The sequence below is a fragment of the Heterocephalus glaber genome, unplaced genomic scaffold, assembly GCF_053883595.1.
Source record: "Heterocephalus glaber isolate CG9 unplaced genomic scaffold, H.glaber_assembly_v1.0 deba00001555, whole genome shotgun sequence".
NCBI classification, from domain to species: Eukaryota; Metazoa; Chordata; class Mammalia; order Rodentia; family Bathyergidae; genus Heterocephalus; species Heterocephalus glaber.
In genome coordinates, this window is record NW_028258346.1 from 3055628 (window position 1) to 3069429 (window position 13802).

At 38.6% G+C, this 13802-nt stretch overlaps 1 long non-coding RNA gene across 5 annotated transcripts in view; it reads right to left on the reverse strand.

Moving 5' to 3' along the window:
• Nucleotides 1–3054: 3054 nt before the first annotated feature.
• The window catches only part of LOC147824065 (uncharacterized), a 93461-nt gene continuing 82713 nt past the window's right edge, over nucleotides 3055–13802 (reverse strand). For 2 of the 5 annotated variants that reach the window (XR_015442839.1, XR_015442842.1), the window contains 3 exons: nucleotides 6540–6628; nucleotides 5380–5480; nucleotides 3055–4530 (listed from right to left, as the gene is read on the reverse strand). This is a non-coding gene — a long non-coding RNA (uncharacterized LOC147824065). The remainder of the gene's footprint in view (nucleotides 4531–5379; nucleotides 5481–6539; nucleotides 6629–13802) is intronic. The other 3 variants (XR_015442840.1, XR_015442843.1, XR_015442841.1) reach the window with 3 other exon arrangements.

Here is a 13802-nt window from a genome sequence, read left to right on the forward strand (position 1 = left end):
TCATGACCAACTGTGATCACATCCAAATGTGTTATTTCACTTAATTCCAAGGGCCAACAGTTGGTTTTAAATCCACTGCTCTTTACTTCGAATTAGACTCCATTGCCCCTCAAACTCCATTTTTAATTTATATAGTGCAAATTTCCTATGCCATGCCCTATCACATCTTTGATTTTACACTTTCTTCTCAGTGTTTTCACAATCATTTGGCAAGATTTTAGATAAACCTGGGTATTTCTCTCATAGTCATCCTATCATCTTAAGAGCTCAAATGGCATGAAGCCCTTTTCCTTGGATTGATCAGAATGTGAACAGTTCTCAATGTGGTTTATATAACATATCTATTGTCTCCTTTAGGCCATACATTACCTAGATTTGGAGGATAAAATAAGATTGCTGCTGTGCTTGAGAATTTCAGGATCTAATGGGAAACAAATATATGTAAATATACATAAGTAGCTGAGAAAACCCTGTGGTAGGTAGCTCTTTAGCTGTGAGGTCATAGAGGAGGAAACAACTAATTCTGCAATTAATCCTACTTGGGCGTAAGGAGCAGTTCTACATAATTTTTGGGAAAAATCATTTCACAACTAAAATTATGATTAGGCCTAGTTTTCCTGCTTACAGGCCAGCTCCATTTTCACCTCCAGTTGCAGCTAAAACCTCAATGCTGGTCATGCTGTGATGCTCCAGGACAAGATTACACCAGCTGAGGACATCCTGATGAGGAACAAAATCTTCATCTGCATAGTTCCTCATTGTTCTTGGATTTTCACTGCCTCTGCCCTCTGAGTCATCTATTACATTTGTTACTCTGCCGATGCACTGAGCTCTCTGTCCTCTAAGTCATCTGCCACGTTTGTTACTCCGGATGTACCAAATAAAGGTGTGACAAGCTCTGGGGCTTTCATCTTTGCAGGGTCTTTTGTCTTTGTAGCTCAGAGCAGCATTGATCAGGCCCAAAGTTCAGCTTCTCCTCTAAGTCTCATTTTTCTATCTTTTCCATCTAATAAATTAATTCAGCTTGTGCTGTCATGGCTCACAGGAGACTAGGACTTACTGCAGAGGTTATAGTGGCATCTCCTTTCCCTGTTCTCTACACTTGGGGAGTTTGGGGGTGGTTCCATAGCAAGTGTTTCCTGAAGAGTTCTTGAGTTATACATAGTGATAGGCTGGAAAGAGCATTTCACACAGAGGGAACAGCATGTTTGAAGATATAAAGCAGGAATAACATGGCTTCCTAGAAGGGTAGTGAGAAGGTCAGTATAAATATATTTAGATGGAAATAAAGAATGAGGCTAGATAAACAAGCAGAAGCCAGATTGTAAAGGAGGTGGAATTTACCTAGAAGGATTATCATGACAATCCATCGTCTATAGATTTCACTCTAGTCCCTTCAGCAAACCCCACCTACTCATCTCATCTCATCTCATCAGGCATGCACCCACATACATACCTAGAGTTCTCTTGGGCCTCTTCTATTTAAGATGAAAGTACAGATTGATGAGAGTATGATTTCTTTAGCTTTGTTGGATTAAAGAGCCATGCTTACTTTAAAACACTTCATGTCCAACTAAAAGGGATTTACCAAAGATCTTAGAGAAAGATGAAAATGGACAAAGATCTAAAGGCCTCAAAGAGAGTACATTATTTTCCTCCCTCCTTCTCTTTTACCTCCCTGTGCCCATTCTTCAAATAAAAAAAAAAAGAACCATTTTAGAATGTGTGATTACATTTATGACCAATAACCTGTTGCTTATTTTCATTCATTCAGGGCATGATTTATCTCCATATTTTACTTAGCTGTTAAGAAATAGGGTTCACCTAGCTATTGTCTTTTTTTGTTCCTGTTATATATGTAAAGAAGCCATGTGCCCTTTGCTACAACTGAAAGGCTGTGTATGCCTTTTGACCTGCTACCTTCCCAGATGTGTAGCTTCAGATTAGACTGAGGTCCAGAATAAACGTTGTTATAGGCTCTCTCTTCCAGTTTCATCCTTTTTTTCCAAAAGCTAATAAATTCTGAAAGTGTTGCCATAGCTGCTACTGAAGTCAGCCTCTGAAAAAGACCTAGTGTACATGATTTCTTGTTTGACTGCTATAATCCTAGAGGAGAGAAGAAGGAGACAGAAGGGCAATTTCTGACTCATTCTTTCTCTTTTTCTCTTTCTGACTCTAGTATTTCTTTCCTTCCTTTTTTTCTCTCTCCCTCTTTTCCTTCCTCCCTCTTCCTCCCTCTCTCTCTCTCTCTTTCTCTTTTCTTTTACCCTAGCTTTTTTCTGCTCTCTCTTTAAATTTTTTCTTGTATGTTAAAAGAGAATCTATTCAGGAGCCAAGCATAGTGGCTTACTCTGGTAATCCCAGCACACGGGAGGCTGAGGCAGGAGATCATGAGTTTCAGGTCAACCTGGACTACACAGTGAGCACCTGTCTCAAAAATAAAAATATTATTCATTTATTTAAAATTAACTTGAGTGTTCACAATGTTCCAGGCTCTGTAATTAGCACTTTTTTAAATGTAGCAAAAGGACCAGAATAAAGTTGCTGGCTTCAGGGAGCTTCCAGTTTGGCCCAGCATAATAACAAGCAGTTAATATCCATTTGAAGGGAGATTGATGATCTATATTTCTTTGTGGTAGATTTGACATGATTTTAGTTAACTTTATAACATTTCTTCAGTCTTCTAACTATAAATTTTGATTCCATCCTAGCTGCATTTCTGTGTAAACTTTTTCTAGATAACATTGTAATAGAATTGTGACTAAAGGGTTTTTTTGAAAATGGTAGAAAATCTTCTAAATGTAGCACATTTTCTACATTTTATTTTAAAATTCATTTTCTGTATTTTCCAAAATTTATATAAGGAATGTCTATAACTTTCATAATGAATTTTCTTCTCATTATAAAGTTTATAATTTATATTCTTATGGGAAGATTATAGAAAATAAATTTTCTCTTTTTTTGAAAGTCTATTTCTTAGGATATTTGAAGGTAATATATTTAGAATATTTTTGCAAAGTAGAAAAAATAGAATAAAATACCTCTGACCTCAAGAATTGCCATTTTTGTTTCTCTGTATTCCTCCCTAGTCCTTATCTTTATACACATTTTTACATGGCTGTGGTCAGTTAGGTTTCGTGTGTGTGTGTGTGTTACTGAGGATTGAACCCAGGACCTTAACACTGAGCTACATCCTCAACTATCTTTAATTTTTTGTTTGTTTTCAGACAGGATCTTGCTAATTCACCAAATTTGCCAAGTTGCCTGGGTTTGTACTTGTGATCCTCCTACCTCAGCCACCAAGAGTGCTAGAATTATAGACATGTACCATTACACTTGACTTCTCTCATTTCTTGATATAAAAACATCAAACAACAGATAAATAAAAAGTACATGAAAATATACTTCCTTCCCATCGAGAGAAAGCACTATTGTTTATTCTTTACAACTCACTCTAACTTTTTAACATACACTTAGATACTTAATGTTCTACCCTTTTTTTCACTCTTTATTCATTTGTTTAGTGTGGTGTATACAATCTAGCTTATTATTAGCACCAGTACTCATTCCTTTGAAATTTTTAAGTTGAGAAGTACAAGTTTAGTTTCCTGCTTACTCTTTTTTGTTGTTCAATTGATTTTTTAAATCCAATTTTCAATTTGTATTATTTAATTTTTAAAAATTAATATTTTATTGACACTTTATTGATATTTTCTTGATATATTATTAATATTGAGACTGTGGAGTTGGTGTTAACTTTTTGAGCTTCAGATCTCTCTTGAGAGAATGGGGATAATAAGATCAACACTCTCCCTGCCCAGGTGGATGACGCAGAGATGTGCAGCATGGAGGAAAGCAGGGTGGCTCAGGAGAAATATAGGCTGACTTTAGGAATGAAATGTTTGTTCTCTAGAATGTGAAGAAGAGGTTTGGTGCTTGCAGCCTGAAAGAGAGGGAATGTATGGAAAAGGGAGCTGTCTAAACACATGGAGTATTTTTTGCTATTCTATGTGACCTTCAGTGACATTCCCCTCTCCCCCTTTTATGGCCCCAAACTCAGTGATTTGAGAATGTTTCAGTTCTCCCCAAGTTATGCTGGTGTTATGTAGAGACAGACTTAATTAAAGTTTGCATGTGGTGAGTGAGAAAGAGAAGGACATTTAAACTCACTGAGTCAGGCCCTGTGAGGGGGGGGAAAATCAACAGGGTCAGAATGACACCAGGAAAAGAAGGAGGTGCAAAAAGCCATTTGGTTTGAGCTCTTTTAATTCAGGCCAGGGAAGAGGTAATGCAGAGGCCCAAGGGGGTGAGTTAAGGACAGGCTTTCTGCCTTAACTCTCAACGTGCTTGGTTTTATTAGTTTAGGCCAGGCGGCTGCTAACATTATTTTAGTATCTATTTTGTGAGTGATTATGTTGTATGCATGGGCAGGAGGTCAGGCAGGTCAAGCTTTTCTGCTGCAGACCATCTCAGCATGGGCCTTTCGCCTTCAGATCTTGCTGAAACTTGCCACCTGTAAAAGCAGACAACCTAATGGGAAAAAGAGCAGCACTTAAAATGCTGTTTTTTCTCTGCCGCTCTCTAGTGTAAAGAACGTTGTAAAAATATTTCAAACTGGATTTTTTGCTTTGGTTGTGTTAACTCTTTGTTTGACCGTCCTCACAATTTTCTCACAAAACTGACTTTCAGTAACCAGAGATGTTTTGGAGAAACTGAATATTATGTCTGCAAACAGAGGGAAGCAGTCAGAGAAACCCAAAGGGAGACTTGTTAATGTTCTGATCACCTAAACTCATCTGCCCTATCACACACTATGACCACAGCTTTGGAAAGTTAACTAGTCTATTTTTTAGGGACTCTTTTCATTTGTGTTTGAATGAAACATCCATGAAACGTGGACCAGCTCCAAGAATAATGTTTCCGATAGCCTATACCCAAAAGAAGAAGGGATGTGGTCTAGATCTTAATCCTAATCTCTTGACCAATTGCCTGTGTGACCTTGGGCTAATCATTATGCCTCAGGTTAACTTTACGGAGCCTACTTGGGAGAGGGAACTCCTTTATTCAGGATGATATGGAGGTGTTAGATTTAGGCAGGAATCACAGGCCCTAGATGTGGAGATGGGGCAGTGGTATAGATGAGGATTTGAGTTTCTATGCTCCAAACCATGATTTGCTCAGCAAAGTCTTTAGTATAGCCAGTGGGGGTGCAGGCAAGGGGCAGAGCAGCAGCGTGGGGATGCACTGTTGGTAAAAAGAGCTCCCAACCTAGCTTCTTTCTAGATTAGATCTGGGTCCTGATGCTCTGAAACACCCCCTCCCCCATCCCTCCATCCAATCCCACAAGAAAGCTCTCTGGATATTTCTTCCTTTACTTACTCAACAAAGATTTGTTGCGCATATCCTCTGCTTCTGGCACTAGGTTGTGGTGGCCTAACACCCAACATCAGTTCCCACTCTCAGGAAGAGATAATGTGTGCCTAGTAAGTGAACACACACGTATTTAACACACCAGATGGTGAAAACTGTGAAGGAAACAGTGGGATGAGGGAGCAGAAAGTCCTCCTGAAGTGAGTACAGCAGAGACTTGGTGGAAGTAGAACACTACTCTGTGAAGATATTGGGGAAGAATATTCCCCCACAGAGGGAAGAACAAGTACCTCTGTAGCGACCTGAGTTGGAAGGTTCTAGAATGTTCCCAGACAGCAAGCATTCTTTGTGGTGGAGCAGGTGAGTGTGTGGGACAGTGGCAGGGGATAAGGTTAGGGAAGTAACTAGAGACCAACTCATGTGGGCTCTTTCGGACAAGTGAAGCACTTTGGATTTTGCTCTGAATGTGAGGGGAGATACCACTGTTTGTTTTGATTAGGGAAGTGTAATGAGCCGACCTTGCGGAAAGGGGCCTGATTTGGAATACACATAGAGTGCAGAGGTGAAAGGATTGATGATGGATTAGATATGGGAGATGAGAAGTCAAGAATGGTACTTGAGCTAGTAGGTGCCATTACAGAAAAAGAACTTTCCAGAAGAAACACAATGGCAAGACAGCTAGTTTGAGGACTCCAAGGGCTGTGGTGAAATCCAAAATGTACTTCATATGTAAGTCTCAGGTCTGTCTGGAAAGCAGAATGCCTTCTTTTCAAGGTAAAGCTAATTCACTGAGGATGAAGAATCACAGATGGTCTTGTGTGGGCCCGAGAATGGCCTACTTTATATTGAGCAAGGCACATTTGGGCTGTGACTCTTAGATAGGATGATGTCACTATGAGGTAGATAGGTCCCTTTGACCAAGGTAGCCAAGACTGACCATTGGATCCTAGACATTATTGAGTTTGAATGAGGTAGATCTCTGGGTGCAGGCCTTATTGTCTAAGTTTCTTGACACTGTACTGACAGCAGCTTGATTAAGAGTGAGACAGAACAACCTGGCAAAGATCAGGAGGGCATACCTTCTCCCATTTGCTCCCTCCCTAAATAAAGGATGAGGCCTTATTTAATCCCACCCCAGAAAAGTGACAGTGAATAATAGAAGGTCTTACCTGAGAATAAGATGGAAGGAAAAAATTCCAGAGGAAAAGGCATGCAGGAGTTTGGTAGTCCATGATAGATGGCGGTCCAAGTAGTAGATCTATAGAAGCAGACAGAAGGAGTAATAGACAGTAAGGGTCCACTGTGACACAGTGCCAGGATAGGGTCTTAAGGGACATCATTATCTTTCTTTATTTCTTCCTTCTCTTCCCTTTATTTCCCTCATCCTTCTTTCTCTCCCCTTTCCCTTATCCCTTCCATCCCTTGCATTTAAGCTTTCATACCTACAGCAAACATTTATCCAGTGCCAGCTGTGTACCAGACACTGTGCTAGGTCTTGAGAACACCTAGGAAAAACATAGGCAGGACCTTCCCGAAACTAACAATTTTGTGGCGGTGGGGGGAATTTCCCAAATCCCCTCCTGGGGTAGTAGAACAGACAAAATCCTTGGGGGTAGGGGCCACAGAGGTTACCTGACCACACACACACACACACACACACACACACACACACACACACATTTGTAATCTGTTTTCAATGTAAAGTATGAAACCACCCACTCCATGCTTTCTTTGTTCTCTTTAATGTTTCTGTTCAGTGAGTAGTAGGGTTTCTTTTCCTGCAGGGTTTCTTTTCTTTTTTTTTTTTCACAGCCTTATCATGTACACCAATCTGACTGTCCATTTTCACAGCAGAAGTTGACTTGTTATATAGAATGACATTATCATTGGCTTAATGCCTTAAAAGAAAAACTTCAGTTTGTTTTCATTGACTAAAGTATTTTTATTGACGTCATGGGCTGGAAAGCATAGTGGTTAAGAATGGGGTTCTGAAACCAGGCAGATTTGGGCTGAATCCAGGCTCTGGCATCTAGCAATTATGTGACCTTCGACAGTTTACTTAGATTTTGCTGGGCCTTCATATCCTCACCTATCAAATGGAAATAATGATTCGATTTACTTTATAGGGCTGCTACAGATTTTGAATAAGATGTGGTAGAAGAAATATTGGTGCATAATTAACACTCAACATGGCTCTTACAAGTTGTCAAATGTATTCACAAATGCAGTTTTCCTGCAGTGTTTATGCCTGTGTCTCTTACCTGTCCACATATTTATTTAATATCAAATGCTCAATAAACCCATGATGTGTGTGAAATTGTTTTCAACATTGCCTCACAGAGCAATTATTCTGGGAAAAAAAGATGAAGATGAAACTAAAAACTGCTATACCTATAGGATTAGCAGCCAAGGAGAAATCAATCTCAACTGCAGGGACATCATCAGGAAGAGTAATTTGAGGGGTACTAATCATTGCCTACCTTCCAAAGCAAAACACAGAAAAACTGCAAAAAGCAAGTTAGGTTCTGGCAAACAGAATGGAGGTGCTCAAAAATCCCACTGGAAGCTTAAATTTAAAAATTTTTGCATCACATGCTGGTATTTTGGTATTGTTGAATAAAAAATACTTTGACAGGCTTGCAGTGGCAAATACATTACTTGTCATGACCAATTCCAGCTGATTAAATGTAGCCGCTGAGAGAGCTGCGCAGAAAGCCTGTGATGTTTCACACTGGATCCATGATAAAGAATTGTGTGGCCGTGACCAAAGCCTTGTGCTGGATGCATATCTGTAGTTGCCATTCTGAATCTATGCTACACTAACCGAGGGATGCTTCCAATTCTAGTGATGCTTAAGATAAAAGCATCTACTTATCCTAAACTCTTGTTGAGTTTTATTATTTATCCACCCATTCATTCATTTACATTGACACAGACATCCCTTTAACAGGAGGTACTGTGCTCTGAAATATGTGTTCCATTGCAGTCTACAATGAATTCAATTCAGAAAAGTACATAAATATATTTCTAAGTGGATTTGTGACCTCTACCAATGGGGGCAAAGCAGGAATAAAAATTGGTAATCCAAAGGAGAAAAACCTGAAATTACAAAGGATAAAGACTGAAATAATTCCCCAGGCACATTGGTGCATGCCTGTAATCCAAGCTACTCAAGTTTGAGGAGGCCGAGGCAGGAGGATCTCAAGTTTGAGGTCAGTCTGGGTAACTCACCTACAGCCTATCTCAAAACAAACCAAAAGATGGGAGGTTGGGGATGTAGCTCAGTGGTATATCATTTTCCTAGTTTTTACATGGTGCTAGGCTTAACAATTTCTTCTAAAAATATATTGAAAAGAATCAAAGAACCTGTTAGGTATGGAAGACAGAAAACAAAAGAGTTAAATTCAGAATGACAGGTGTTAGAGAAGATACTGGAACAACTGGAGAGAAGTCATAGTAAAAAAAAAAAAAAGCAAAACAGACAAACAAAACTTTCCAATGGGAAAGTTTCTTAAATTGCAAGAGAAAACAATTTTAATCTTCTGGTCAAAGGATATAGCTTTGAAAAAAATTACTAAATTTAATGTTGGTTACTGCAAAGGCATAATCCCCTGTATTTTTAAATGGGTGAGCCAGTTCAATGATAGAATATATACCATTATATGAATTAATCAAGTTGGAATTATTAAAATATTTCAGCAAAATGCAAATCAACAGAAATACACACATACAGAAAGAATTCACAACAAATGTGAAAAACTAAATAAAAGTAATTAAGAAAACTTCATAAACATTTTTCCTTGCTTGTTTTATTTTTAATTTTCCTAGCATAATGTAGCATAAACCTGATACCCATTTGATTGAGAATTTCTTACATAAAGTATTAAGTTCAAATCCTTCTTATTCCTGAGAATTTAAATGGATGATACTGGGCTGCCAGGCACTGAGTGCTTAATAAACCAGCTTCTACATTGGCATAGGAAAAGACTTTATGAATAAAACCTCAGTAGCAAGTGAACTAGCACAAAGAATCAACAACTGGGATCTCATCTTTACTAAAAAGATTCTGCACTGCAAGAGAAACCACCAACAGAGCTAAGAGACAATCTACAATGTGGGAAAAAAAAATTTCACAGCTGTACCTCAGACAAAGGACTACTATCTAGAATATATAAAGAACTGAAAAAAATCAGAACCCCCAAATTCAAAGACCCAATTCAAAAATGGGCATCTGAAATGAACAGACATTTCTCAGACAAAGAAGTAAAAGCAGCAAATAAACATATGAAAAAAATGTTCAGCATCACTGGTCATTCAAGAGATGCAGATGAAAACAACACTGAGATTCCACCTCACCCCAGAAAGGATGGACTGCTATCAAGAAATCAACCAATAACAAATGATAGCAGGGTTGTGTGGAGAAAGGAATCCTTCTCCATTGTTGGTAGGAGTGCAGACTGGTGCAACCACTGTGGAAATCAGTGTGGAGATATCTCAAAGAACTAGGGCTAGAGGTCCCATTTGATCCAGCTATTCCCCTGCTGGTATCTTCCCCCAAAGAATTAAAAGAATCATATGAGTGAAATATGTGCACCCATGTTTATAGTGGCACAGTTTGTAGTAGCTAAAGCTTGGAAACAGCCCAAGTGCCCATCAACTGGAAAATGGATAAAGAAGATGTGGTTTTTTTAAATAAAATGGAGTACTATTCAGCCATAAAGAATGAAAAACTAGAGACATTTATAGCTAAATGGATGCATATTGAGGCGATACTCTTAAGTGAAATAAATAGGGAACACGTGTAAATACCGAATAGTATCTCTAGTGGGTGAAACTGAAAGTGTAAATAAGGATTAAAATGATTAAAATGAATAATTGATAATTTGAAATAGGAAAAGGTCCAAAGGTGTAGGGGTGGTGGGAGGGGAAGGCGAAAGGAAAAAAAGGGAAAGGAAAAATTATGGGAAAAGAAAAAAGATGGAAACAAAGTCTATGTAAATAGGGAAGGGTGGAGAGGGTGAAGGGCACACAGATAATGGGGGGAAAAATAAGAAGCAAGATACATCATGTACAGGTACAAGCACCCAATGATAAATGCAAATGTATTGTATACCTAAAGTGTACCAATAAAAGAATTTTTTTAAAAATTAAAAAAAAAATAAAAAAAAACCAGCTTCTATATCCAAAACTTTCCACACTTATCTCATTTTCCCTTACAGTAAGCCAGGGAAATTAGAGCTATAATCTCCATTTTAAGAGAAAGGCATAAAGGCTTTAAAAGAGTGTAAGAGTGAGGATTCAAGCCTCAGTTTAATTTTGAAGCCAGTGCAGTTTTAACCCCAATAGCAGCATGCTATCTTGCCACTGGAAGTCACTATAAGAAGCATGACCCCTGGTGGCTTGAATTGAAGGAGGACCAGGCTGGTAATCATTTAGTACCATAGTCCATTCCCACAACTCTCAGTGAAACCAGCAGCCCTATCAGTCCTGAACAATTACCATGACCAGCTGGACATGCTGGGGACAAACATATTACACATTGCGAAGCCCTCTCTCTCTCTCTCTCTCTCTCTCTCTCAAAAAAGCACTCTTTATCTGCCACTTTGTTGAAGGTATTTCTATAGCATGTAGCAGCCATTCCCCTTCATTTTCTCTATCTCTTAGTTCTCCCATTGGGAATATAGGGATGGTCTTTACAACTGTCATGACAGCAGAGGCAGAAGTGTCCAGGCTGTGGAAGAATGCTCACGTTTAAGCCATCCATCCAGTTGCTCATGTAGGAATTTATTTCCTGGTATATCTGATTATTTTTTGCTGTGGAAGAATTGAATCAACTCTTAGTTTTGTGGGTATTTTATCTTCTCAAATTGTGCTAGATCTGCAGATTTATAAAATTGTACTCCAATATCTTCTTTGACCCTGAAATTTATGCATTTGTATGTACTTTTACCTTTAATATCAGACACAATAGTCATTTATATTGTTAGAACATACAGCTCAAAGAAATACAAGAACAACTAATATGGAGAACGAATATGGAAGTTGTGAAAATTATATTGATTGAGGGGAGCAAAAAGGACTATATATATAGATAGATAGATAATATATATTTTAATAGCATTCAACTTTCTGCGAGTGACCCCTCCCCCACCTTCACTTCTCAGTGGCTTTGGAAGGAATTTAAATCTGATACCAAATCACAGTATTAAATTTCCCGAGTCCCCAATTCACCTTTAAATTCCTTTCATCCTTCTCCGCTGGGTTATGACTTACATCCAAGAGTTCCCCCATAGATTTGTGGTCCCAGAATCACAAAAGTTCTTTATGTTGGACTGGTCTTTCAGCCTATAATATAAAACCTGCCTGGATATTCTTCTCCAATCATACTGTTATGATTAGTTGAAAATGAAATGGACCATCCTTCATTTGGACTATACGAGAAACATTCTCCTGATAAAACAAACAAACAAACAAACAAAATATAAAGGAATAGTGGGGAATCCTATCCCAGCCTGTGTCATAGATACAAACACTGGAAACTAAGGCTGAGGGCTTGTCGAGAAACAAATAGTCCATCAATTTTGCATAAATATTGCATAAAGAATTGGTGGGAATAATTTTTAAATGCAGTTTTGGCTTCATCTAGGCTCAGTTATGGTGATAAGATACTTTTCGGGTGTCTGAAGCATTTGTTTTGAGCCAACGGAGTGTTGTATTAGCAGTGCACACAATTCATTCATGTGTCAAATATTTGTTGAATTCTCAGTACGCATCAGGAGGACATTGGGCTAAGCCTGAGGAGTATCTTGATGAAGTCATACTCCCTCTATACTCTGATGGGTACATACATGTTGTTTCTAAGTAAATTGCTGTGTTATATTTTTAAAGGAAAAATCATAGGTCTTTTTCATAAATAGCCTTAGTTGTTTAAGAAATAATACAGTTTCAAAAATATACCTGACTTATAGCAACAAGATGGCTAGTGCCATGGTGTAAAAATATCAGATTGCTGAACAAAAACAAGGTCCAAAGAAATTGCTCACATCTAACACGTTCTTTAAAATATGCACTGATTTGCACAAAAGGAGAAAAATTGAGATGTGGCTAATAACATGGAAAATAACACAAAGTAATGTGTCTTCTGGTTTTGTACTCACATTTACATATTGGTGGGTTTTAGTTTAGGGAATGTATTTCAAATGAAACCCTGCAGCCACAATTGAAGATGTGACTCAGGAGGAAGCTGACAGTTTTCCAGTTTCCTACTTCTGACCCTGTTCAGCAGCATCTTCAACCACATCCACCCTGGGCCAAGTCCATCCTCTCTCTGATTAAGACCAACTGCCCACATAGAAATTTTTCCTGGAGTAGGAAGTGGCTTAAATGCCTGTTTTTCAAAGGCCTGCTGTGCAAGCAAAGTAAACAGGGAAGTTTATTGGATTAGTAAATTGAAATTAAGCAAATTAGTTCCCAACTCTTAATGGTACTTACCCAGCACAGAAAGGATCAGTGTCTTTAATACTGGAAGCAAAGCTAGCAGTGTTTACTACAATATGATTAATTCAGTGTCAGGGAGTAAATTGCTTGTAAGTTCCTGGATTCAAAAGATCTCTGTGAAAGGCAATGTTTTTTGTTTTGTTCTGTTTTTTTACCTTTTTCTTCTGGGCATTCAGGATTAGGGAATTGGGAAAAATATCACTCTTAAGAATATGATAATGGTGATTTTAATGATTCTCTGTCAGGTCTAGCGCCCAAATCACCATTCCCATTTGTTTCCTTCCACCCATATTTTTGCTGAAAGCTAACACGTATTCCCTACAAGAAATAATTCTCACTCACAAAGTGTGTAATTCCATCCATAAAGAATGCCAGCTCCCTGTAGAAGCCTGGAGTTTACCAATGGTTGAGATGCACTGATGACGCCTCAGATTGTACCCTCTCTCTTGATTGAAAGCAGAAGGACCCCCCTCCTGATTGGCTTCCTTACTTACGAACAGTGTCGATCCATTTCCTGTTCCCCTCTGTTAATTCATACCAGGACAGGCACAGATCAAAATGAGGGACCCTGCATTTCGGCACCTCCTTGGAGCAGTGTTGATGGGAGTAAGTGTTTGCAGACTGTAGATTCCTGTTCAGGCTACCAGAGGATGACTTTTCATTTCTTAGTTAACCAGTTCCAGCCCAGAAAAATAGCCACTGTATACTAGCATTGTTCAACATTGTTGTTTTTCCCCCCTTACCCCTTGAAGTATTGACCACCCAATCATGACCACTCCCAATTTAAAATGAAATATGGAGCTCCTCATCTGGGTTTCAAATGAGATGCAATTGTCCCTTTGTTCTGCTAAAATCAATCAGAATCTTGCACAAATGAGGGGTTTCAGGTTACCACAAGGAATGTTTCCAGGGGTGTTTGCTCTGAAATAAAAAAT